Source organism: Hyaena hyaena, unplaced genomic scaffold (assembly GCF_003009895.1).
Source record: "Hyaena hyaena isolate Hyena2069 unplaced genomic scaffold, ASM300989v1 scaffold_1699, whole genome shotgun sequence".
NCBI classification, from domain to species: domain Eukaryota; kingdom Metazoa; phylum Chordata; class Mammalia; order Carnivora; family Hyaenidae; genus Hyaena; species Hyaena hyaena.
Window position 1 is genome coordinate 111,261 of NW_024082338.1, and position 27,240 is coordinate 138,500.

Consider the following 27,240-nt stretch of genomic DNA (forward strand, 5'->3'; position numbering starts at 1 on the left):
TGATGACATTTCCGATTCAGCTCTTGCTAAACCTTTTCAAATTGGATTTTCTACTTAGAAAAGCCAGGGAAGTTTATTTAGGCCAGTGGTTTTGCAAATGCATTTTGTCCCGCCTCGGAGTGGTTATTCAGACTGTGTCTTAGCCCAAAGCCTGCGGATAAAACAGGTGCAAAGCGGTACAGCAATGGTTGGGAACAGGCAAGTGGGGCTGGAACCCAGGTACTCACAGGCTCCTGCCCCCCAGCCCTGAGGCAAGCCCACCCTTCCCGTGGGCAAGGCTTGGGCAAGGGTACAATGGAGGCCTGTTTTCATCTCTTCCTCCCACCTCCTTCCGTCTTACCCCCCACCCCCGGGGGAAGTGCACGCACGTCTGTGGGCACCCTGGCCTGTGAACAGCCCCTGCCTTTGGGGCCAGCTAGCAGGCCTGGGGCTGGCTGTGTGGGGAAGAAGCCGACTCAGAGGTCTGTGAGCAAGGGACTTCCAGCCCTGGGGACCAGAGCCATGGTCTAGAGGATGGGGTACAGGCTCTGTGTGGGCACATCTCAGGGGCATTAGAACCCCCTCCCCGCCGTGAGAAGGGCCGACTAAGAACAACCAGAGTGGAGGCTCTAAGCTCTAGGGCTCAGGCTGGAGTACCAGCCTTTGGACCTAGGCACGCTCCAGGGAGCGTGTTTGCAAAGTTTAGACTTCAGCCAAGACTAGAGAGATCGGTGAGGCTCCCCCACCCACACACTCCAGGCATCAGGAGTCGTGACCTGACTGGATAGGATGGCCTTGCGCCTCCACTCTATCTGCACACTGCAGCCCTGAATAATCTTTCTCACATGTAAGTTTGCCCACGACCCTTCAGCAACGAGGCCTGGCCATGTTCCTGGGCACGGTCTCCCTCTGCTGCAGACCACCCCTGGTGCCTCTCTGTATGCTCTGGGCAAAGGGCATATAATTCCCCTGTCTTTTTTTTGTTGCTGTTGTTGTTCACGCCATTCCCACCACTAGAATGCCTGTTTTTATGGCTCTGGCTTCCCTGCTCGGCTGTCCCCTCAATGTTGTGCATCCTCAGTGGAAACTCTGCTCTGTAGCTGCCTCCTTGTCCCCCTGACCTTGCACTAGACCCTCATCTTCTGTCCACAAGGTCTGCAGTACATTCATCTGTGGGTCTTGCATAGGAAGCACAGAGGGTGGGCAGACCGGTCCCTGGTAATGTGGACTGGGCAGAAGTTAATAAAGGTGGCCCTATACCAGGGCACAGAAACCCAGCCTTTAGAGAGACACTTCTTCAGAGAAGAAAAGAGATATGGAAACAATCCTCAAGTGCCTGTTGTGTCCATCACAGGGTGTTTCTGCAGGTCTCCTGAGCCTGGGCCCAGATCACCAGGAGCAGAGCCCTCAGGCCCTTTGGCTGCACTCAGCACACTTCCAGCTCACTTCCAGGGACAGGTACCTGCTTCTCTGTGCCCAAGGGCTTTATTCTGGACACGAGAGCATATGTGCACCAGGCCCCCGGTGCCGAACAATGAACACCCCAGCCTCCCTCCATAGGCTGCTCTTAGTCCACAGTCTTTCCCTCAGATGGACAGAAGATGTGAATTTCATACCACGTCCCTAGATTTTTCTCCATTTTCCTGGGATTATGCTCCAGTCGTGCACTGTGGTTACTGGCTTGCTAGTATTTACCCTCTTGGTTGCCTCCCTTCCTTAATTATCACGCCCACACTCCTGGCATTTCCTACCCTGCCCAAATGAATCCTGGACTTAAAAACTTCTCTCAGGGTCTGCTCTTAGAAGAATCCAGTGTGGGGTGCCTGGGTGGCTCCTCAATTGGTTAAGTGTCTGACTTTGGCACAGGTCATGATCTCATGGTTCATGGGTTCAAGCCCCGTGTCAGGCTCTGCTCAGAACCTGGAGCCTGCTTCAGATTCTGTGTCTCCCTCTCTCTCTACCCCTCTCCTGTTCTCTCTGTTTCTCTCTCTCTGCCCCTCCCGCAGTCGTCCTCTGTCTCTGTCTCTCAAAAAGAAATAAATGTTAAAAAAATTAAAAATAAATAAAAAAGAAGAACCCTGTGCAAGGCAGCATGATACCAAAATCAAGTACACTCAAGAAGTATCTGCTTCCACTCCTTTTTTTTTTTTTTTTTTGGCCTGAAGTATACCTTATAAAAATAAACTTTTTATTTTTTTGTAGGAAAAATAAAATCATTATTTCATTTGAAGATGCTCCATCTGCATTATGCTTGGTGGTGTCCTTGTTTCCATCAGAACCAGCTCTCCAAGATGCTTGCTGAGTGGTCACAGATCAGTTGAGAGATGTTCCACATGTCAGTACTGGAAGTAACAAATCCCAGGCCATTCCCCACTGGACTTGCAGTGCCCCCACGGGACCTCTGTCCCAGTCCCTGCTCTAGCAAACACAGCAGCTGGCACCAAATCAGTCTCCAGCCGACTTGGTTTCCTTTTTCCCTGGAGTGAAGGAGATGGGCTCACAAAATGAATCTTATCAGCTCCCAAGAAAATGATCCCTGCGTCACCAGGCCAGCATGATCATAGTAGCACTGGTTGGAGGGATTGGCAAGGGAAACCAAACCTGATATTTTCTGGTTCCACCAATGGTGGTTGTGAGGAGCAACCAAGCTGTGGGCCTGTGAGGAGCCGGTCCTCACGGTGTGGCTGCTCTGATCCTGGAAGGGCGTGGGGTCGCCAACAGCTCAATGTTTGATTTGTTTCAGAAACCTATTGGAGCCTCCGCATTTATAGTGAGACATATGCATGTCAAGAGTGAGGTCATTCATGGGGCGCCTGGGTGGCTCAGTTGGTTAAGTGTCCGACTTCAGCTCAGGTCATGATCTCATGGTCTGTGGGTTCGAACCCCACGACAGGCTCTGTGCTGACAGCTCAGGGCCTGGAGCCTGTTTTGGATTCTGTGTCTCCCCCTCTTTCTGCCCTTTCCCCACTCACACTCTGACTCTTTCTCTCTCAAAAGTGAATAAACATTAAAAACTTTTTAAATTAAAAAAAAAAAGAGTGAAGTCATTCAGTGACAGCACCTGCCTCAAACTCTGCTGCCTGGGACGCTCTGGGAAAACATTTTCAGGGCCAAGTGTGGCCTAAAGCAAATGCTGCCCCTCTTCTGCTAAATGTCATGAATAAATGGGGTTGACCTTCTCATCCAGGCTCTGAGACAACACTGAAATTGAAATACAATGTTTGAAAGATAAGTCATTTCTGACAATGACAGCATACATATCTGTAAAATATAAAGTATGATCCATCAAAAAGATACAGCAATCACGAACCAACAGAGCTGCCCTCCTCAAAATCAAAAGTGTTCAGGGGCACTTGGATGGCTCAGTCAGCCGAGCATCCGACTTCAGCTCAGGTCATGATCTCGCAATTCATGAGTTCGAGCCCCGCATCAGACTCTGTGCCGACAGCTCAGAGCCTGGAGCCTGCTTCAGATTCTGTGTCTCCCTCTCTCTCTGCCACTCTCCTGCTCACACTCTATATCTCTCTCAAAAATAAAAATAAATATTAAAAAATTTTTAAAAAGCAGAAGTGTTCCAAATTACGAAGAGAAATGGACAAATTTGTAATTTTAGCAGGATATATGGCATGTGTGTCTGGGAAATTAATAAATAAGTCAAGAGAAGTTAAGTAGGCTATTTATATATGAATTAGCAATAAAATTTAAGAGCTGGGTCTAATATTATAAGTAAATATAAATATCATTTACCCAAGGAAGAAATTCTTTTCAAGTACACATCAAAGATTTGGAAACACAACACACACACACACACACACACACACACACACACTAGGCTAAAAAGAAATGTTCATAAATGGCAGAGAATTTTTTCTGACAAATTGGCAGCTATTTTAGAAATCCACATTTAAAGGTTATTTAAATAAATATATTTGAAACACTAAAATGGTATTCTTCTATAACTCCAGGGTAAGAGAAGTCTTAATTAGAATTATAAAGTATTTAGGATGGAAGTGAAAGTACTTCAATGTGTATTAAAAGTGATACATAAAGGAATATTTTTTGCCTTCAAGTAGGTATTAAAATTTTTTAAAAAAAATGAATCCATGTCAGTGGACTAATTGCTCAATTCAAATGCTTGAAGAACAATAAAGTAAACCTAAAGATGTCATAAGATAAGAGTAGGAGGGGCACCTGGGTGGCTTAGTTGGTTAAGCATCTGACTTTGGTTCAAGTGATGATCTCATGGTTGGTGGGTTCAAGTCCCGCATTGGGCTCTGTGCTGAGAGCTCAGAGCCTGGAGGCTGCTTCAGATTCTGTGTCTACATCTCTCTGCCCCTCCCCACTCGCACTCTTTCTCTCTCTCTTATTTTTCTCTCTCTCTCTCAAAAATAAATAAATATTAAAAATCTTTTTAATAAAATGAAATAAAAAGATAAGAGCAGGAATTGATGAAATAGGAAACAAATATATAATAGAGATCAAAAAAAACCCAAAGCTTACCTTTGAAAATACTAAGTAGGACAAACATCCAGCCAGACTCATCTAAACAAAGAGAAAAAACCAAAATTACAATATTATTAACACAAAAGTGGATACCATAAAGATTTTTAAAATTCCAGTAAGAATCTATGAATACTTTTCATACTTTTGTAATTTCAACTTGAAAAGCTTGGAAGAAATGGCCAACTTTCCATAAAAATATAAAGTTATATATACATCTAAATTAAATGTAAATATGAATTAAAATTTTATTCAAAAAAGAAATAGAAAACCCAAGTGATCATATAGCCATTAAAGAAACTGATCTAGAAATCAAAAGTCACCACCCAAAAGTCACCAGACCCCAGTGGCTTCCTAGGTGAGTACAGTGCAAAACATTTACAACCCAGTCACATTTATGAAAGCACAGATCTCAAATAAAACATTGGCAAATTAAATTCACAGTACGAAACCGCAGATGAAATCATAAAGATGTTGCACTTGACACAGGAATCCAAGGATGGTTTGAAATACATTTTGAGAGACTGTAGAAGCTGTTGCCTACCTATCCCTGGCCAGCAAGGACAGTTGGGAGACCCAGGTTCCTTTTATTCCCTGTGTTTAGATATGGAAGGCATCTATATTTAACACATTCTAATTTATTAAAATATCTTAGACTATAAGGAAATCTTGTGACTGGATACCTTGTTGTTTTTGTTTAATTTTTTAAAATGTGTATTTTTGATAGAGAGAGAGACACATAGTGTGAGTGGGAGAGGGGTAGAGAGAGAAGAAGACACAGAATCCAAAGCAGGCTTCAGGCTTTGAGTTGTCAGCATAGAGCCCAATGCAGGGCTCAAACTCATGAACCATGAGATCAGGACCTGAGCCAAAGCCAGACACTTAACCAAATGAGTCACCCAGGTGACTCACCCCACCTTGTTTTCGAAGCATGTGGTTTGTGATGGCTATCTTCTCTTCAGTTGCCTAAATGATTCATGGTGTGCAAATGCTGTGCAAGTCTATGACCTACAAACTAGAGAAAAGAGATGTCAGGTTCAGTCTTTCCCCAGGAAAGTCCCAACAGCATCACTACTACATTCAGCCTCCTTCAGTGCACTGGCCAAGGTCTGGAAGCTTCAGCTCATTTCCCCCAGTGCTCACCCTCCCTTAGGGCCTCAAACCCCCCAGCTCCTAGTCACACCATGCAGACCAAGCCCAGCAGACAGGATTGCTCATATCCACTGCTGTTCATCAACACCTCCACTTGGGGAGGAAGCACCTAGATATGGTTCTTCTGTCCCACAGAGTCAATGAGAGGCTTTTCCATGAGGCCTGGGGCAACAGAGAAGAAAAGGCACCTGTATTGTTGTTGTTCTTTTTTCCCCCTGAAGCTCATAAAACAAATGGAGAAAAGAAAGAGACAGACAAGAAATCTGCACAGTGATAGGTGTCTTTCAAGTAATTCCTCAAATTGTTTTTGTGTTGTAATTCCTCAATACCTTTGTGTTGCTGTAATATGTAAACTATGAAAATAGTTCCTATTCCCCTGGTTATTGTGGTATGTGATGCCAGCTTTATCTAACTCTTGACAAAATTTTCCCATTATTTTATATTGTATTCTTATTTATATTATAAGCCGGGAAAATGGAAAAAAATATTAAACGCTGTAAGTAGGCTCCTAGATAGCTCATATTATTCCACTGATACAAGTTGAGCTCATTCATACCAGTATCCTCTCCTGGGGTAGGATTCCACAGTGGATCTGGAGCATGTCCAGGGCTGCTGGACCCCTGAGGTCACCTCAGTATGGAGGGAAAAAGAGGAAAGAAGGAATAGCCATGCTATTCTTGCTCCTCAAAGAACACAAAGTGCAGGTGACCCCATTTGTCTGAACCCCCTAACAGTATCTTTAATTATTTTGTACACAGTCCTGAGACACAAACTAGGTAAGATCATTTCCTTGAGGATCAGATAAGCAATGTTCTTTCTCTTAGTGCACATTCATTCTCTGCCTTTTTAAAAAAGAAGAGAGACTAAATCTATTTCCTCATCAAAAGTAAAACAAGTGAAAGTGAACTTTTGTTATTGGAGGTCCCTGAGATGTGGGGCTTACTTGTTAGAGTAACTTGCCTAGTAGAAGCTGACTAGTACAGGTATCTTAGCTTAAATTAGTATATGAAGGCTCTGCTTTAAAAATTCAAGTATAATTGCAATATAACACTAAATTAGTTTTCAAAGTGTATAATGTAGTGATTTGACAACTATATACATTATGAAATGCTCGCCATGTTAAGAGTATTGTGATATTATTGACTATATTTTCTAGGCTGTACTTTTCATTCTCATGACTTAATAATTTTATAACTGGAAGTCTGCACCTCTTAATCCCCTTCACCCATTTCACCCCTCCTCCCATCCTTCACCCTTTTGGCAACCACCAGTTTGTTCTCTGTATTTATGAGTCTGTTTCTCTCTTCGTCATTTTTGTTTATTTGTTGTTTTCAATTCCACATGTAAGTGAAAGCATACAATATTTGTCCATCTATGTTTGGCTTATTTCACTTAGCATAATACCCTCTAGGTATATCCATGCTGTTTTCAAGCTCTTGTCAAAACACAGGACCAAAGAAAAAGAGCATAGGAATAGTCAACTTTGATGGGGAGATAATAGTCATATGTGGCCTAGTCTCACAATAATTTATGGTGGATAAGTCAGTGTATGGAGCCCATGGGGAGTTGAGCTTAGAGAATGTTAAACAAATTTTAGTCATTTGTGAGATGGTTATTGAAGTTTCCTATCTAGCACAACATTGGAGACAGTCTAAATGTCTACCACAGTTACATACATTGAGGTAAATGTACTCTACCATTGCTGTCTAGCCATTGGAAACTATAATTATAAAGATTAAGTAACCCTGGAAAATCTTTATGATAAACATGAAGAAAAAATACAAATTTTTTGTACATTCATCTAAAAATAAGTATACATATGAACAAATACAAGAACAGAACACAAAAACATTTTAAAAATCTTAACTTTTTGTTGCTTTAAATATTTAAAATATTACTTTTACAACAATAAAAAATAAAAGAGAATAAATTCAGTAAATCAAACTGTTTCAATACCAAAAAAAATGTTTGGACTTCAAAAATTATTGACAATAGGGGCACCTGGGTGGCTCAGTCGATTGAGCGTCTGGCTTTGACTCAGGTCATGATCTCATGGTTTGTGGGTTCCAGCCCCACTTCGGGCTCTGGGCTAACAGCTAGTTCAGAGCCTGGAGCCTGCTTCAGATTCTGTTTCTCCCTCTCTCTCTAAGACTCCGCTGCTCACGCTGTCTCTCTCTCTCTCAGAAATAAATTTAAAAAAAATTTTTTTAAATGGCACCATGTTGCTTCTATTTTAAAAAAATTATTGACAAGGAGCACTTGGGTGATTCAGTCAGTTAAGCATCCAATTCTTGATTTTGGCTCAAGTCACGATCTCACAGTTTCATAAGTTTGAGGCCCTCATTGGGTTCTGCCCTGGCCGCATGGAGTCTGCTTGGGAGTCTCTCTCTCCCTCCCTCTTTGCCCCTCCCCTTCTCACTCATGCACTCACACACACACTCTCTCAAAATAAATAAATAAACATTAAAAATTGTTTTAAATAAAAAATTACTGACAAAATATTTGCATTTTTAGATTATAATTTTCCTGCTATCATGTGAATTACTAGGAAGGACTCCACCATTTTTGTGGTTCCTTTTTTTGTTTTTTAAAATGTTTTATTTATTTCTAGGAGAGAGAGAGACAGCGTGAACAGGGGAGGGTCAAAGAGAGAGGGAGTCACAGACTGAAACAGGCTCCAGGCTCCGAGCTGGCAGTCAGCACAGAGCCCGACGCGGGGCTCGAACCCACGAACCGCGAGATCATGACCTAAGCGAAAGTCGGACGCCCAACCGACTAAGCCACCCAGGCGCCCCTGTGGTTCCTTTTTAAGAAGAGCAATAGTTACCCTTATGGTAATGGTCATAAGGCCACATGACTTCCTATAGATTGGCTCTGCTAATGTTCCTCACAAGACCAGAAATGGATATTCATCAGATGAAGAACTGCACTTCTTTTTCTCAAAAAGGACCCTGTACACAAACGTTACAATTGCTCTATAGTTGTTTTTTTTTTTTGTTTTTTTTTTAACATTTCTCCATTGGTAACATCCTACTTAACCTTTTGCTTCTTAAAAACAACAGAAGTGTTTATACTGTCATTCGATAGATAGCTACCTTGATCACGTAATTCTTTTTTTTTTTTAATTTTAATGTTTTATTTATTTCTGAGAGAGAGACAGTGTGAGCAGGGGAGGGTCAGAGAGAGAGGGAGACACAGAATCTGAAACAGGCTCCAGGCTCTGAGCTAGCTGTCAGCACGAGCCCAACGCAGGGCTCGAACCCACGAACTGTTGAGATCATGACCTGAGCCGAAGTCAGACGCTTAACTGACTGAGCCACCCAGGTGCTCCTGATCATGTAATTCTTGTGCTGTCCTAGATTTGTGTTTACAAATGATTGAACTCAAACTTACATATTACCCAAGCTCTGCACAATCGTCATCAGTAGGGAGACTTAACAACATTCATTTTATATCCAGAATAGTCAGCCTTTTTGACTTCACACAGAAGCAGCAATAGCAAGATGCTCACTCCTGTCCCCACTCTTTGAAGAGATCCTAGGAGCTCCTTTGGAAGGAGATGAGGTAAGGAACTGGAGTAGGGAAGGTTTCCATCTTAAAACTCAAGTCCTAATCCTTGGCTACAAATTCCAAGTCACAAAAGAAATTCCGAGTAAAAGCGTTTTTTTTTCTTCCCAGTTTTATTGAGATATAGTTACATAAAGCACTGTGTAAGTTTGAAAGGTCCAGCATAATGATTTACATATATCATGAAATGATCACCATAATAAGTTTAGTTAACACCTATTATTTAATATAGATACAAAAAGAAGAAAGAAAAAAAACCCAATATTTTTTCCTTGTGATGAGAACTCTCAGGATTGACCCTTGGAGCAACTTTGCTGTATATCACACAGCAGTGTTAGCTATAGTCACCATGTTGTACATTATGTCCCCAGTACTTATTTCTCTTATAACTGGAAGTTTGTACCTTTCGATTACCAAGTAAAAATTTCTATGTGGAAGGAAAAAGACAAAGTAAAATCCATAAGGAGGATTATAATAAATTTGGCCTACTTCAAAACTGATCTCCAATGATTCCAGAACTTGATACCTTCACAAAAAGCCAGTTACGGTTCTTACTACAGAGGTGCCAACACTATTTCCAAAGAGAGAATCTGCAACATCCCTACACATTCTGATTTTTGTAGCATCTTTCAAATTACCTATAAACTTCTCACTTGGGTGTCACATGTTAGAATACACATCACTCAGTTCTGTGATTTTTCTATTAGCCTATTAATGTCTAAAAATGAGACGAGATGGACTTAAGCTAAATTCTTTTCTTTTTGTTAGACAATAATATTTTTCACCTTTTTCTATTTTTTCCCATAGATTTCTAAGTGCTAGCCAAGCTTTTTCCCCATAAAATGGTACACATCAAAAATCTACTTTTTCATTATGTTGTACACCTGAAACTAATATAATAATATATGTCAACTATATACTACAATAATAATTTTAAATCCACTTTTTAAACCTACTTTTTCAAAATTCTTTTTGAATCTATATGCACAAAATAAATTAGAAAAAAGCAATTTGATCATTTAAATTTGTTCAGCAAAAAACACAATTATTAGAAAAATTGGGTTATGCTATTACTACAAATAACCCCAAAACCTCAATGGCTTAACATAGCAACAGTTTATTTTTCATTCATGCAAATTGTACAGGCAACTCTTCAGAGAATCTACCATCACACACTTACTCAATACTCCAGGCTGGGAGATTGCACTTCTCTCACTAATTCTGCAAGGGATGCAAAAGTGGTAGAAGTTCTTACAACCAATTAAATGTTACTGCATAGAATTGTAGTCTTCCTGTGTGTCTGGAATAAGAGGAGAAACAGATATGTAAGGACCCTGGAAATCTCTGCCACATTTAAATAATAAAATCGTGTACAAATTAGACCATCACACCCTCACTCAAAAAGTGTCTAAAAGTAGCTTGTATTTCTAGTCATCTAGAACAGCACTATTCAGGGGCACCTGGGTGGTTCAGTCGGTTAAGCACCCAACTTCAGCTCAGTTCATAATCTCATGGTCCATGGGTTTGAGCCCCACGTCAGGCTCTGTGCTGACAGCTCAGAGCCTGGAGCCTGCTTCTGATTCTGTGTCTCCTCCTCTCTCTGCCTCTCTCTCACTCGCACTCTATCTCACTCTGTCTCTCAAAAATAAATAAATGTAAAAATTTTTTAAAAAACAGCACTATTCAATAAAAATGTAATGCAAGCTATTAATATGAGTCATGTATATAATTTTTAACTTTCTAAATACCCATATGAAAAATGTAAAAAGCAACTAATAAAATTAATTTTAAGAATATATTGAATTGGGGCACCTGGGTGGCTCAATTGGTTGTGTCCAGCTCTTGATTTCAGCTCAGGTCATGATCTCACAGTTCATGAGTGTGAACCCCATGTTGGGCTCCATGCTAACAGTGTGGAGTCTGCTTGGGATTCTCTCTCTCCCTCTCTCTGTGCCTTTCCTATGCTCACTCTCATTCTCTCTCTATCAAAATATATAAATAAATTTTTTTAAAAATATATTGTATTTACCCAAATATATTCAAAATATTATTTTATTATACAATCAATATTTTAAAATTAAATATTTTAAAATTAAAATATTTTCTTTTCGGGGCGCCTGGGTGGCTTAGTCGGTTAAGCGTCCGACTTTCGCTTAGGTCATGATCTCGCGGTTCGTGGGTTCGAGCCCCGCGTCGGGCTCTGTGCTGACTGCCAGCTCAGAGCCTGGAGCCTGTTTCAGATTCTGTGTCTCCCTCTCTCTCTGACCCTCCCCTACTCACGCTGTCTCTCTCTCTCTCTCCTAGAAATAAATAAAATATTAAAAAAAAAAATATTTTCTTTTCTTTGTACAAAGTCTTCAAAATCCAGTATGCTGGCACACGGTAATTCTGACTAGCTGCATTTCAAATGTTGAGCAGCCACATGTGGCTGGTGGACAGCACAGAAGTGGAATGTAGAGAAAACTATGTTGTTGACTACCGGCTTGCCATAAATTTGCATAAATTAACATACTTAACTCTCACAACACTACTATGAGGTAAATAATGTTATCTCCATTTTTAAAACTAGGGCACTCAGGTCTGGAGTTGTCTAATAAGAGACCCAGGGCTACCTGAGTGATTTAGACAGTATTCAGAACTATGTCTAACTCTAAAGCCCATGCTTTTTCTACTTTTTCCCATATGGAAATTCAGAGTTAAAAGAACACATCAGACATTGAAGCATTATTTAACAAGCAGTGGTATCCTACTTTATGGCTTTATTGTTACTTCCTCTAGAAGATGTTTAATTTCATCTTCTCTATAATTAGGACTCAATTGAACCATTATTTCACTTGGCATTTTTAAAAGCAAATCATGGGGCGCCTGGGTGGCTTAGTCGGTTAAGCGTCCGACTTTCACTTAGGTCACGATCTCACGGTTCGTGGGTTCGAGCCCCGCGTCGGGCTCTGTGCTGACTGCCAGCTCAGAGCCTGGAGCCTGTTTCAGAGTCTGTGACTCCCTCTCTCTCTGACCCTCCCCTGCTCATGCTGTCTCTCTCCTAGAAATAAATAAAACATTTAAAAAAAAAATAAAAGCAAATCATTTCTCTAGCTTCTTAAGTATTTTCCTTCTCTGGGCTAGGTGTGGCAAGAGAGAAATAGGAGGCAAAAGAAACACAAAGGATGAAATAGAAGGTAGGAGAAGCCCAACTGGGACAGGTGATGCACTGATGTCACTACTCTAAAACTTAGAGGGAAGTTTTAAATAGCTTCAAACAACCATTTTGTTGGATCACATAATTTTGTGAGTCAGGAATTCAAGTAGGGCTTAGCCGTTCTTTTCAATGTGGCATCAACAGAGGTCATTCAGCGGTGGATGAACTGGCCTGGAGGGAACAAATTGGCTTTGGGCAGGGTCAGTGGAAGGCTAGCTCAGCTGGCCCACCCAAGCTCCCGTAAAGCCCACCAGCATGGCAGTATCAGGGTGGTCAGGCTTCTTTCATGATAGCTCAGGAATCCAATAGACAGAGTCCCAAGATGCAAGGTAGAAACAATACGGCTTCTTGAGGCCTACCCTCAAAAGTCCCAGAACTTCACTTCCACCACATTTTATTGGTCAGACAAGTTTCCCGGGCAGACTGGAGAGGAATGGAATTAGACTCCATGTCTCAGTGGGAGGAGCAGCAAAGAACATGAAGTCATCTCTAATGTACTGCAGAGAATGAAAACAGTAGCTTGAGGAAGATTAACATTTATTTTTTTCTCATAAAAGTCTGCATGGATATGGATCACTCCAGGATATGGAACTTGAAGGTGTCAGAGAACTAAACCCCTTCTATCTTATTGCTCTGTCTTGCCTCGCATACTGGTAAGGATTAGCAAACCATAAGCCTGTGAGCCAAATCTGGCCCACAGCTTGTTTTTGTAAATAAAGTTTTATTGCCACACAACTATACTCATTGATTTATGTGACTTATTCTCAATGACTGCTTTCTCACTAGAGTGGCAGAGATGAGTAGCTGTGACAGAGACTGTATGGCCTGCAGATCTTAAACTATTTATTGTCTAGCCCCTTACAAGAAAAGCTTGACAGCTCTTGGGCTAGAGCACTATCTGAAGGTTACCCATATTACTTCTGCACATATGACAACTACAAAGGAGGCTAGAAAATGTTTTTATTCTGGTCATGTTCCATCAGAAACTGGGACTTTTCTATCACTATAGAAAATGGGGAATGTATAAAATCTGGAGCCAACCCACAGACTGTCACCGAGGCCCAACTACAATAAGAAGTTGAAAAACCAGACAAACACCTGGAGAATTAAGCCTTAGGCAACAGGAGCTAACTCAGGCATCCATTCTTGTCCTGACTCTGCCCCATCGGATGGGCGCAACAGGGCAAGTGGAAATCCAGGCGGGGAGAGCGCCATCAGCCTAGGAGTCAGGCAGCAAACGGCTGGGCTTCTCTTTGGAATGATGGGGTGGAGGCTTGGGTAAACTCATTACTGCAATAAAAAGGACAGGCTTTCCATTCTAGAGAGACTGGAATAAATGTTAGGATTTCAAGAATAGAGGAATGCAGAGGGAAAGACAAACACCTATTTGATCCGATACTCCTGAAAAGTGGAAACTGGTTCCAGCAGGAAGGAAGGCAGCTGGGTTAGGAGGAGGGAAACTCAAACTTGGAGTCAGGCATGAAGATACCCAGAGTTCACAGCTGACATTTTCTTAAAATCTTCACAAGGTCTGTGTGGATCTGAAAACCTAGAATGGCAGAGTCCCCAGAAGCCACGTGACCCCATCTTGAAGGAAAGAGATGGCAGAGTCTGTGAGTAAAGCTGGGCCCCACAGTCTGTCCTCATCACTCCATTTTCCACATTTGCACTTTTCAACCTTCTCAGAAAAAAAAGTGTCCAGAGAGTTCAGTGGTGCCAAGCTTGGAAACCAGGGTCATTAACATGAATGAAATCAACATAGATCCCAGACTGGTCTTTTTCAGGTATCTTCTGTATCTTTCTTTTGTATCTTCAAAAGCCCAATCTTCCTGTCCTATCTAGGACATTAAAAAAAAAAAAAAAAAAGAAAAGAAAAGAAAAAAGAACACACCCATCCAAAGAATATTCTTTCAAGTCCATTGCCCATGCAGCTAGATGATTATTATCCAGACTATTAATTACTATTATGGTTACTACTGACATGATTTCTACGCTTTTCTGTGTGCCTGTCCAATCCCACATCTCGCCACTACAGCCAGTGTTGGGTTTCCCCTGGAAAACAGATGTCCACACACAGATCTGAGCAGGCACGGACACTGAAGGCACCATGCAGATCTAAGCAGAGTTGAGTATGTTAGAGAGCAGGTGACAGGATCAAAAACAAGTGAGCAAGTTGACGTCCCCAGGAGGATTGGAAGGCACAGGCCCAGTTGCTTGCTGATGAAGCATGGTTTCATAAAAGCATTTACTCCAGTGAAGCCTCAGAAAGCATAGCTTGGGTATAGAGAGAAACATGAAGAGTGCATTGCAGAGCAAGGCCAAACCACAGGGAAGGACAAAAACACCACGCCATCTACCATGATCCAGGAGAGAGCAGCCAGATCATCCTCAAAAGGAATGGAGCCAAAAATCCGGAAATACATCTAGATCCTCTCTATGCGACTGTGCTTTTTACTATGGTATTTTGATTTCCAGTTTTCTTGATGACTTTTCTACAAGCCACATTACATGAAGGTTGCTAGTGCACGTGTCTCTTTCCCTTCCACTAGATAGTGAGCTCCTCAAAAACAGGGCCTAGGTCTTGTTCCTCTGGTTTCTCCCACACTGAGTACAATACTTACAACACAGTAAGATTTAGCATAAAAAAATAATTTCATGGGATTATGGACTGAAAGGAAATGTCTTTAAAGACCTGGAGTTGTCATGAATCTGGGGTGTAATGAAGGTGGCAGTTCACAGCAGATGGGGAAAGAGAGAGCCCAGGAAGGAGAGTGACTGTGAAGGCCTCCCCCAGCCTTCTGTACACACTCTCAGAGATGCATCTACATGGAAAGAGATACGCCTAGAGATACCGCCACACAGACACAACCACACCAAGGGCACAAGTCCACAACACCAAACTCAGAGACACTGCCACACAAATGCCAGATCTTCCATGCAGAGTGATTCAGCCTTTCCATAAAAGTCTCCTCTCTGCCTATTAGAGTTCAAATGTCTCCCTGTGAGGGGTAACTATTGATCTTGGAGAGTGAATACCATTATGAAAGCTAGATATTACAGGATGAAACAGTGACAGTGCTGGGGCAGTGTGAGAAGTGGACTGCTGGACCATGAGGTGTGCAGCTCATGGCCATGGCAGGCTGATGTCAAGGCTTCCAGGAGGCCAGCAGATGGTGGGGCATCCAGGAGCCCCCAACATTCTACAACTGGAGAGTCATACAGGCAACCTAGAGCCACAACAGACATTTGGAACAAAGGAGGCAGGCTCTGGATTAGGGGGATAGTACTGGAATCTATGTGCATGTTCCCAATGCAAATGATATAAAGCAAAAAAAAAAAAAAAAAAAAAAAGAGAGAGAGAGAAAGAAAGAAAGAAAAGAAGAAAAAAAGTGGTGGAAGGAGAGATCTCACCTCTGACCACTGATGAAATGGGCAAATACCAATATAGAACCCAAGCTGCCATGGAGATGAGCTCACAGAGGACATAACTCCCTCAGTGTCTGGGAACCCCAAGGAAGCTAGTCCGGGGCCTGCAGGTAAGAAAAAGTGATCAGTGGCTTCAGGTGACTGGAAGTGAAAGGGTATGAAACAGCATAGACTAATTACTGTAACAAACAACCAGCAGATCTTGGAGACTCAGCCCAACAGACATTTATATTCTGCTCACATGTGTCAGAGGAGGAGGCAGGCATGGTCCAAGTCGTTTGACTCACAGAGTCATCCAGGAATCCAGGACCCTCCCTTCCTCCATCTTCCATCTCCATCTTCACCTCTTAGAGTCTTCCCCAGGGTTCTCTGCATCTTGTCAGCAAAAGAGAGGAGAGAGCTTGGATCACACTTGAGAAGGCTTCACTTTTGCCCACACTGGCCAGACTCAGTGACATGACCAAGGAGAAAATCTTGGAGGAAAAGGAAATGTGGCAAGTCAGAGCAGCAGCCCATGGAGAGCAAACACGCCCAGAACACAAGAGATGTGAGGCTCTGGAGCCAAAGAAGCCCCACGGAGCAGGAAAAGTTCAAAGAATAGAAATCAGGAAGGTACTGGTGGCATAGTGGCTGATGGTCATGACGTGTTGGGCCACTTACCAAAGCGTCCGCCTGTACATCAGGATGGGACAAGACAGCACTGTGAATGGTTCTGGAACAATCTGGGGCAGTCTTTGGAGGGTCTAGGAAGGATGCAATAAAAAGCAGTAGCAAACAACAGTGACAAACAAATCAATATAAGCTCTCAGTATGTTTGGCTGTGGTAGAGAATAACTCAGATAAGACACAGCTATGGAGAAAACTAAAAAGCTGATGACTCCATAGAGCCAAAATTCCCGGCCACTTCCCACCCTTCATATTTGCCATAAAGACCATGAAGAGACTTGGCACAGTGAGATCTGCACAGCCCTGGGTCCCATGTGTATATTCACAGTGGCTGTGAGGGGGTGGGGTCTGCACTCAGGTACCTATCACCTTGTGGGGGTCTCCATGTAACAATCCACACGTGTTGTGTGCTGCCTTCCCATCAATAAACTCTGAATGTGACTCTGTATTTCTCATGGTTCCAGAAATGCCTGGAAAAGAGCAGGGACCATGCTTAAAACTGATAACTAGAGGGAAGTTATGAAATGTTGCAATCGCTACGTCCATTTGGGGGAAAATGCAGTTGGAAATAGACATATCATCCCTTTCTTGGAAAGATGATTGATCCAAACCACCTAGATGGAAATGATTTCTCAGTATATGGCTATGGAATATTTTCTGTCTTCAGCATCTCAAGAGTCCCAGGTAAGGTAAAGGCAATTAACCAGAGTCTTCCCTCTGATTTTAGTCCAAATTTCAAAGCTTGTCTCATCCAAGCTTGTCTTAAAAAAAAAGCTTTTCCAAAATCCATTTATCAGAAGTTTCCAGGTAACAGTGGCCAAATCAGGATAACATTTATGAAAGTTTGGGCAGAAATCAGGTCATTAATGATACTGAGCTTTATTTCTCTGCCAGCCAGTGTGGCAATACACTCAGAATGTCAAGAGCTAAAGGACCAGTGTGGACCACAGGGTTCTGTCCTTCTGAAGTGGTGTAGAGCTGCAAAGGCGCCCACCCAGGGCCAGTGCCTGCCTGACCAGTTTCGTTGTAGTTCCTGTTCTTCTCACAGACATTTCTTTCTTCAGCTACCTGCAGGCTATCCCAGTGTCACAGAATGAGACTCCAAAAGCAACCAAGTGAGAGTCAAATTCCAGAATGAATCCCCCCTTCTGCCCATTCCCAATCAGCTAATACCAAACTCATATAGGCTAACGAACACAAGTGAGAGATGCAGTCCTAATCTGCATCCCAGTGATTCTCAACTGAAGGCAATTTTGACCCCCAGAAATTGTCACCATTGGGAGGATGCTACGGCATCTAGTAGGTAGAAATCAAAGATGTTGCCAAACATCCTACAATGCACTTTGTCTTAGCCCAGTCTGCCATAACAAATCCCCAGACTCTGTGGCTTCAACAATGGAACTTTCTTTTCTCAGAGCTCTGGGGGCTGAAAAGTCCAAGATCAAGGAATCGCAAGATTTGGTTTCCGGTGAGAGGTGTCTTTCTGGCTTGCAGACAGCTGCCTTCTCACTTTGTCCTCTCATGGTTCAGAGAGAGGGGACTGAGGGAGAGAAAGAGAGAGAGAGAGATAGAACAACCTCTTTAAAAATTCTTTTTTTAATGTTTTATTCATTTTTGAGAGACAGAGAGACACAGAGCACAAGCCAGGAAGGGGCAGAGAGAGACAGAGACAGAATCTAAAGCAGATTAGGCTCCAGAGCCTGATACAGGGCCCGACCCCAAAATTGTTGTTCAAGGGTAACTGATTGGGGCGTCTGACTGGCTCAGTCAGTTAAGTGTCTGCTTTGGCTCAGGTGATGATCTCACAGTTCACGCCCCACATCAGGGTGTCTACTATCAGGATAGAGCCCTCTTCAGATCCTCTGTCTCCCTCTCTCTTCTGCCTCTCCTTTGCTATCTCTCTTTCTCAAAAGTAAATAAACATTAAAGAAGAAAAGGGCAATTTATCATCAATTTATCTGCAGCCTGAGATACATCTGTGGAAGGGCTAAGCTGAGTGGTTTCCCTGCAGACGTCCTGAGGCACCGATGGGGGTCAACAAATTTTTTCTGTGAAGGACCAGACAGTAAATATTTTCAGCTTTGCAGGTCACATGGACTCTGCTGTACCTATTCAACCATAACTGTCGCACAAAAGCAGCCATGCACCACAGGTGAAGCCACGGTGTGACTGTGTGTCCGTGAAACTCACACTGCCAACAGGGCAGACTTTTCCCCCTGGACCTTAGTTTTCTGATCCCTTCATCAATTCCAGTGATCATTTCATGGAGAAGGTGTAAATCCAGTTTGCATGCGTCTGAGCTCTTAAGACTCTAAGTTTCAAATGATGGCTTCAAAACATTAATAGGCAGTGAAATATACTTGAACTCGATAAAATAGTGCACAGCAGTTTAATGATTTCATGAAAAGATAAGACTAAAAGACTATACTAGACAATGTCACAGTGTATAGAAAGGGCAAATATTGTTTCATGAAATTCTTTTTGAATTTCATGTGTTTAACAGACAGAGAGAGAGAAAGAGAGTGTGTGTGTGTGTGTGTATGGTATCAGGATAAGATGCAAAAGTATTTCTTAGAGTAAGTCATAGTCAGAAAGGTTGAGAACCACTAGCCTATTGCAATCACTCCCAATTTGCTGTCCCCAGGGGTAGTATTAACTACAAGCAGATTTGCTCACAACCTGCATTTGAATGGTACCTACCTGGATTATCCATTATCCAGCCATCCTTGTCAAGGTACCTTTTCAAAAAACTCCTCTTCAAAACATTTTCTTATTCCTTTTAGGTTTTTTAACACTCTCTTTGGCCCCTCTTCAATGTACTTTTTATGACTTCAGTTGCCAAAGGAGAGCTCAGGTATCAACTCTGAGGCCTGCTGTGATTTCATTCATGTGTAATTAATTCAAGCTGTCTGTTGCCTTTAAATGTCAGCATGAGCTGGCAGTGTATCCCTGGAGCTTGGCCTGGGGGGCTGGGAGAGCCCTTTGGATCATATCCCAAATGAAAGATTCTCACTTTGACTTGAGAGCCTCCTTGATGAAATGTCTTCTTCCCACCTTTGCCCTTATGAGGCCAAGCCTGTGTCTGAGCAAATGACCAACAGCTAGGACAATGGCCATCACAGCCAGGTTCAGAAGGGGCCTCTGCACGACCACTGGCTGCGGACACTTGGGACAGTCCCTTTCCTTTCTAAGGCTGGCAAATGCTTGCACCAGATTTGGTGACCGCACGTGTCCTAAGCGCCCAGACGCTTGTCCCTGAGCGTCACTCCAGGCAGGGGCTTAGGACTTATATTCCTGGGAATACTGGCCTCCTGCCACTTCATCTCTGTCACTTGCTCAATTTCTAAGCGGTGCCTTGCAAATTGGTGCTCAATGCACCTGTGCATGTGGCTGGGACAAGGTGACTACCAAATATCAAGAGTTAATCATGAAAATGGACGTACGCCAAAAGAATTTCAAGTCCCCACCAAAGTACCTATGTAGAGAAGGACTTTTTCTAATCAAATGTAGCTTCCAAATTGCCTTCCAAAAGCTTAACTAACAAAATGGGTCAAAAGCTTTCAGACTGTGGCCTGGGGTATATCTGATCACACATTTACGTGCATGTGGTTAGTGTCACATATGGCAGTGTCTCCTTATGATATTAACAAGCAAGAAGGTCTCTAACATCATGACCCAACTGATTTGGGTGCATGTCAGTTCTGACCGAGATACAGAAAATCAGACATTTTTTTCTCTCTCCTTTCCATTCCTGCTACTTCCCATATTTTGATAAGACCTCATTTCAAAATGCCCTGAACAGACATATTTAATCTCATTTTTCATTTCAAAAACTGGATTAAAGGAGAGACTGTCTGTGCCTTACCGGTAAAACAGGTGGTCTAATAGAAGTTTCCCACATTCCCCAAATTACTTACTTCCCTCAAACACATTGCTCAAGCTTGTTAATTCACATAGCAACTCCTCATTAGAAACTGGCATAAAACAAAGTAAATAATTGTTTCCCAGCAGGATAGATTTTAAGATGCACAGACACAATTTCATATTCTCTGTCGAACACCAGACAAAAGCAACCCATCTGGCAAAGGATGGCAGTGGTGAAGATCTCTCTCACCCTTGAAAGAGCATGCCCCCTTCTGAGTTAAGGACACTTTTCACACAAAAATGTAGCCATTCAAAGGGAAGCTCGCACGGGCTTCTGCCCAGATCGGAATAAAAGGAGAGAGACAGACAGCCTGAAACTGATGCTTCAGAATCCACTCTTGACTCAACGTCACCAAGCAGCAGTCCAAAAATGCACTTAGTTTGGCAGGCTGCCATTTTGGATTTGCACACTTTTAGATTCTGCAGTGAATATTTAGGTCTCATTGTAGGGAGCCAATAAATATTTGGCATCTGAAAGCTTTTCCTCTTCGTTTTACAAAAACTAGTTATGATATTAACATAATGAACCTTAGCAAAGCTAATGACACTAAAAATAATGTAAGGGACTCACCATACCAGAAAGACACTGATTGACTGTGGGGGACAGGTCCTGTGCTAGGTGAGACCCATCCGGGGAATTTGGAGGAAGCTGCAAAGCCAGCTGGTCCCCAAGACGCTTCAAGGAACCTTGTCTCTCAGGATTGAGCTAAATCATAGGGACAGAAAGAGAACCAGGGAGGCCACCTCTGTGTCATGATAATAGTAAGACTGTGTGGTTCCAAGATCAAAGGACCACTGGCTCCAGCAACACCTCGCATACACATTTGTCCATTGTTTATCTTAAAGCACTGTCCAGTCACTGCTGGTTGAGTCTCATAACAGTCCTGCAGAGGCTGCCCAGGGCTTCAATCATATGAGCTATGCACGAGAATGACAAGAATACTGACCTCATCACATGGTTAGGAGAGCCTGGTACTTATGAAATGCACAATAGATGTGAGATCCTCCCAACAAGGAAAGAGCGCTGTCATTAGAATTTCCATGTGAATTTGCTCATCAGATGACTTTCTTCTTTCACAAGAGGGTCTGTGCAGATTGAGATCACTCGCTCAGGGGTTGGAAGACAGCCTGGAGGTGGCAGGAAGGGGAACATACCAGGGGAGATGCAGGGGTGTGGAACACAATCTTGGCTCACTCTAAGTGTTCTTGTGCTAGCCGAGTGGGGAAGTGGAGGCAGTGACTGCAGAAGTAGGGGTGATGAGAACACGGTGACTGGGCCTCAGCCAGGAGTGTGGGCTCAGGAGAAAGTGCCCATGTTATAAAGGGGAAAGGGCCCCATGCTGCCTGAATGGGCAGACCCAAGGAGGGGCAGCAAGGCAAAGCATAACCCTAAAGCCTGGGCCAATGCAGGGGCAACGCCTTGAGGATAGGGGTTGGGGGTGGCAAGTGTAAGGCAGCAGGAATGTTTGAGAATCATAGAATTGGGGAGGGGGAATCGAGCTGGAAACAACCCTGAAAATCACATGGCTCCATTTTTGTTTTACATTTCATAGAAACCAAAGCCAGGTGCTTACATGACTATTCCCAAGAAATAAGGAAAAGTCGGAACTCAGATTAGTTGTTCTTGTTTAAATCTAACAACCCGGAGCTTTTACATAGCTAGCTAGCTAGCTAGAGAGATAGGGTGGTAGAGAGATAGATAATAGATGACAATAGATAAATTTTAATTGCAACTTGTTTTCAGATTTCTAAATAATGCAATCAAGAGCCAAGTGATTTTGATTGTGAATAATGTTCCAATATTGGGCAATGAAATCTTAATAGCCTTCATGACTACATTGTCTGTCAGGGAGAGAGGCTCAGAGCAATGGGAAGACTCGGCTATTTGCATCCGTTTCACTACCTGAAAAATACCAGCATGTGGATCATGTTGGGCTCTGAAGGTTTTATTTCACCACAAGCAGGCAATGCTTATAAGCAGTTTGAAAGTGAGAATTATCTGAGCTGCCCAAATACAATGGCTACTGCTAACTTGAATTATTTGTCAGACCCTAGTGATAAAAGTGGAGAATTGGGAACTAAAGAAAGTACAGTAGAGGAGAGAAGCTTGTTATGAAATCAGGTGGTGACTTTTGGAAAGTTTACAAGAAAAAAATGGAAGTTTTCACATGCTCAATATACAGACTCAAGATTTGATATCTCTTACAATGTCACAATGTGGGAAAGTCAGAGTAGGTGCATGTTGGTGGCCTCCTGAGGGACTGAGCAGGGAAAAAAAAAATCCAAGGAGGAGAACCAAGTCTCAGGAGACTCCAGAAATGGGCGAAGGATTCCTTGGCATAACTTTTCTCTGATAAATCTAACTCTGTGAAATCTAAGGGACTTTCTGGTTTCCCAGGAGTGTGGCCAATGCCCATGCTGGTGCTGTGCCTCTTTGGTGAGAATCCCGTCTGTAGTTGGGGCTTCTGTCACCCTACAAGATATGAAATCTCTCCCTTTAACTCAAACATCAGCCAAATACCCCGAGCTCCCACAGAGCAAGCACTGTGGATGTAAGCAGCAGTACCACCTGGAGAAGAGGGTTTGGCTATTTCCAAACAATTCCTCTGTACCCTTCACCTTGCGTGATGCAAACCAATCACGGTGGGTGTCACAATGTCCATTGGCCACTTTAGCTATGGTACTCAGAACAGTTGACTCACCCACATATGTGAAAACAGTTCCCATTTAGGACACCTCCATTTCTCATTGATTAGCTCTCCAAAAGTCAACATCGACTTTCTGGGTTAGTAACAACTCTGCTTGACCATTCAATACATTACTCATCAAATGTGAACAGAATCCAGGTAAATAACTAGTTAATGTTTACCTTGTTGAATCTGCCCTATGACTGATCTTTTTAGGTGCTTTCATCTTGAAAGCTGAAAATCAAACAGAAATTATTTGCAGAACAGAGGGGCCTAAGTGACAGTTCTCAGCAGGGGGTTGGGGCACCCTCTGGCAAAATGGTGTTTGCCAACTTGGCCAATCCAGTTTTCTCTGACCCCCACTGTCAGCCCTTCTCCAGCTTTGGAGAAAATTCTATATTCAATTGACAGAATTAGTCAAAGCCAAGCTCCCAATCTCAAGTCACTTTAGGAAGTTTACATTAAGACTGATCTCTGATTTATTTTTCCTGTTATTTCCCTATAAAAGTAAAAAAAAAACAAGAAATATTTTTTGACTGTCAGGATTTATAAAGTGATTCTTGAGTAAGTCCTCGGGGTTAGTCAGCTATTCAGAGCTAAGGCAGATCATAATGAAGCATTCTGTGATGGATTTTATAACAAATCCCAACCCGATACCTTCAAGCCAGTTTCTCACCTGAGACTAAGATCAGCTGCCTCCTAAGCACCTACATTTTTTTTTTTTAATTTATTTATTTATTTTTTTTTTTTACTGTGTTTCTTTTTTTTTTTTTTTACAAATAGTTTATTGTCAAATTAGTTTCTACATAACACTCAGTGCTCATCCCCAAAGTGCCCTCCTTCATGCCCATCCCCCCCTCCCCCCCACATCCATCAGTCCTCAGTTTTTGTCAGCATTCAAGAGTCTCTCATGGTTTGCCTCTCTCCCTTTCCCCCACCATTTCCGCCCTTCTTCTCCCCCTTGGTCCTCCGTCAAGTTCCTCCTAATCCTCCTATACGTGCAAACATATGGTATTTGTCCTTCTCTGCCTGACTTATTTCGCTCAGCATAACACCCTCAAGGTCCATCCATGTTGCTACACATGGCCAGATTTCATTGTTTCTCATTGCCATGTAGTATTCCATGGTATAGATAAACCACATCTTCTTGATCCATTCATCAGTTGATGGACACTTAGGCTCTTTCCATGTTTTAGCTATTGTTGAGAGAGCTGCTATGAACATTGGGGTACATGTGCTCCTATGCCTCAGCATTTCTGTATCCCTTGGGTAAATTCCTAGCAGTAAGCACCTACATTTTTGATTCAACAAGCCAAAAGCCAAATTAATCATCTTCCTTTTCTACCCCTCCTACTTCTGCCCTTTGTTCCCTGTTTTATAAATTGAACCGCCATTAGCCCAAGGATTCAAGTCAGAGATTTGGCTTTCATCCTGCCCCTTCCACTCAGACCCCAGATCTCATCACGTCGGGCTTGCTAAGACTTCCCACACCTGCCAATCTCCTCTCGACAGCCGCTGCTACTGTCTCTCAGATAGGCACCAGTATCACAACCCTTAAGGCTCCTCCCCTTCCAGTTTGGCCCAATCCAATGCTTGGTCCACCGAGTAGTCAAAAGTGGGGGCTCCTGGGTGGCTCAGTCGGTTAAGCGTCCGACTTCGGCTCAGGTCATGATCTCACGGTTTGTGGGTCTGAGCCCCTCATCATGCTCTGTGTTGACAGCTAGCTCAGAGCCTGGAGCCTGTCTTTGGATTCTGTGTCTCCCTCTCTCTCTGACCCTCCCCTGCTCATGCTGTCTCTCTCTCTCGCTCTCAGAAAGAAATAAAAGTTAAAAATTTTTTTTAAAAAAAGTGGGTTTCCCAATGCCGAATCTTTTTTGAAATCATCTTCCCTTTTACAATACTGGTGGTTCCTCCATGCCCTCCAGATAACACACAGACTCCTTAATAGAGCTATGAGACACTCATTCAGCAAGAATTTATTGAGCAGGTTCTCTGTGCCAGGTCCTGAGAATAAATGTAAACAAAGCACATATGGTCTCTGCCCTCCTGAAACTCAGCTAGCAGGGGAGACAGCACCACACACACAGCCACACCCATCAACACCCAATCCCAAGCTGTGTGTGCACTGTGATGAGACATGTGATACAGAATGAAAATGAGTAATGGGGGTGAGGAGACAGTTGCAAGACTTCCCCAAGGAAGTGATGAGGTGGAGGGAGGAGATTTCCAGAAAGAGGGAACATCAATTATAAGATCTATCTGATAGGAAGGAGCATGTGCTTGAGAAACTGAAAACAATGCCCCCAGAGCTGGGGTGGAGAGGGCAAGGCTATGTTGGGTGTGAGATGAGACCACAGCAATGAGAAGGGGCAAAATCACACAGGGCCACCAGGCCGTGCAGAGAATGATCCCTCTTCCCCATTGTATGCAACTGAACCAATGTGGCTGGTGTTCCAGATAAGGTTGAGATTGGGGAAATACAATCCAGATCCTTGGAAAGCTGAGTTCAAGAGGGTTTGAATCATCCTAGGAAAGATGTCATGTAGAAAGTAAATATCTGTCTAAAGCTAAAAAGAGACACTGCAACCGGAAGGAGGCATTTGATAAACAAGCCTTGTGTCTGGCCACTCTCCTTCACAGTCCACATGCTCTTGCTCTATAGCACATCGATCTACTTGCAATTTCTCAAAGCCCCTCATGCCCTTTTCTTTTGAAGACTTGCATCCAGACCCTACATTCAGAACCACTCTCTGTCTAGCCTTTGCTCATCCCCTACTGATTATTACCTGCTGACCCTCTACTTGGTCCTTCAGAGCTTGGCTAAAACACAGCCCCAGCAACTTCCCAAAGCACCCAGGCTTGCCCCCAGAGTCATAGTGATCCTCCACGTTGAGCTTGCCAACTCTCTTGTCTTTTCTCCCTACTAGACTCTAAGCTCTAGGGGATGTGCTCTGCTCAGTAAATATTTTTTAAGTAAAAGAATGATGAATTGCTTAATTATTGATTATTTATGAACCCTAAAACTGCAGAAAACCAAAAAGACAAAAAGAAAAGCTTACAAACAGCCAGAGGAAAAAAGATGAAATAATTTTTGATGAGCAGTAACGAGACTCACATCTGAGTTTTGACAAAAACAATAGAAGGCAGAATGATATATACAAAAAACTAAAGGAAATTAGCTGCCAAGCTAGTAGCACACTGTACCTGGGTAAAATGTTCCTTAAGAGTAAAAGTTAAATAAAGACATTCTTACACCAACAAATGCCAAAGTATGCAAGTGGCAAGTAGATCCACACTAAATGAAATACTGAGAGGCTTTCTTCTGGTAGAAGGAAATATTCCCAGATGGAAGCGCAGAGATAGTAAACAGTAAATATATGGATACATACAAATAAAGATGGAGTATATAAATTAGCACTTGTTATATCTGGGCAAAGAGAGGAGAGGTACCTCTCTCTGGTCAGAACAGGTAAGTATTAGTTGGAACTTGGAAAAAAAAGAAAAAAATGTTTATTGAGAATCTGCTGTTTTCCAGATTTTTCTACCACCTGGCTACTATTCCTAGGGGTAAAGACTTCAGTTTCTGAGGATTTTTAATATACTATAACTTTATAAGCTAACTTATGAAATCCCACTGATTCTACACAGAGAGAAAAATGACCCAGTGACTCCACACCAGCTCTGAATCTGTGGTGGAATCTTCTCCCCTCTTCCCATTCAATGGCTCCACACAACAAGAGTTTATTTCTCACTGATGCAAAGTCCTCTGCAGGTCCAGGTGGCTCTCCATGGCAGCTGCCCCCCAAGTTTTGTCCAATCTTAGGGCATTCCATATCTTCTTGGCTCTCAACATTCCCATGGCAGGGGGAGAAAAAGGAACACACAAGAGCACCAGCAATAAAATGTTCTTTTGTTAGCCTGAAGAAGTTATATGGCCATGCATACTTCATGGGGGTAGGAAAATGGCTCCCCTAAGAACTAGAGACTCAAGAATTGAAAAGTAGCTCTCCAGCCTGGGATGATCCAATATTAATGCTTTAATCAGACTCAGCATTCTGAAAGTTGACTGCCTCTGAATTATTCCCAACACCATCAAGAAGTAAAATAAATAAATATAATAAAAATAATAAAGTTTTAAAACTC

General features: G+C 42.7%; 1 long non-coding RNA gene across 3 annotated transcripts in view; it reads right to left on the minus strand.

Moving 5' to 3' along the window:
* The window catches only part of LOC120226487, a 51,605-nt gene extending 35,055 nt beyond the window's left edge, over positions 1-16,550 (minus strand). For 2 of the 3 annotated variants that reach the window (XR_005527027.1, XR_005527029.1), the window contains exons 1-5: positions 16,481-16,550; positions 16,108-16,195; positions 15,806-15,924; positions 10,379-10,498; positions 4,480-4,521 (exon numbers count right to left, since the gene is read on the minus strand). This is a non-coding gene — a long non-coding RNA (uncharacterized LOC120226487). Of the gene's footprint in view, positions 1-4,479; positions 4,522-5,396; positions 5,495-10,378; positions 10,499-15,805; positions 15,925-16,107; positions 16,196-16,480 lie in introns of all 3 variants that reach the window. The other variant, XR_005527028.1, reaches the window with a different exon arrangement.
* Positions 16,551-27,240: the final 10,690 nt, after the last annotated feature.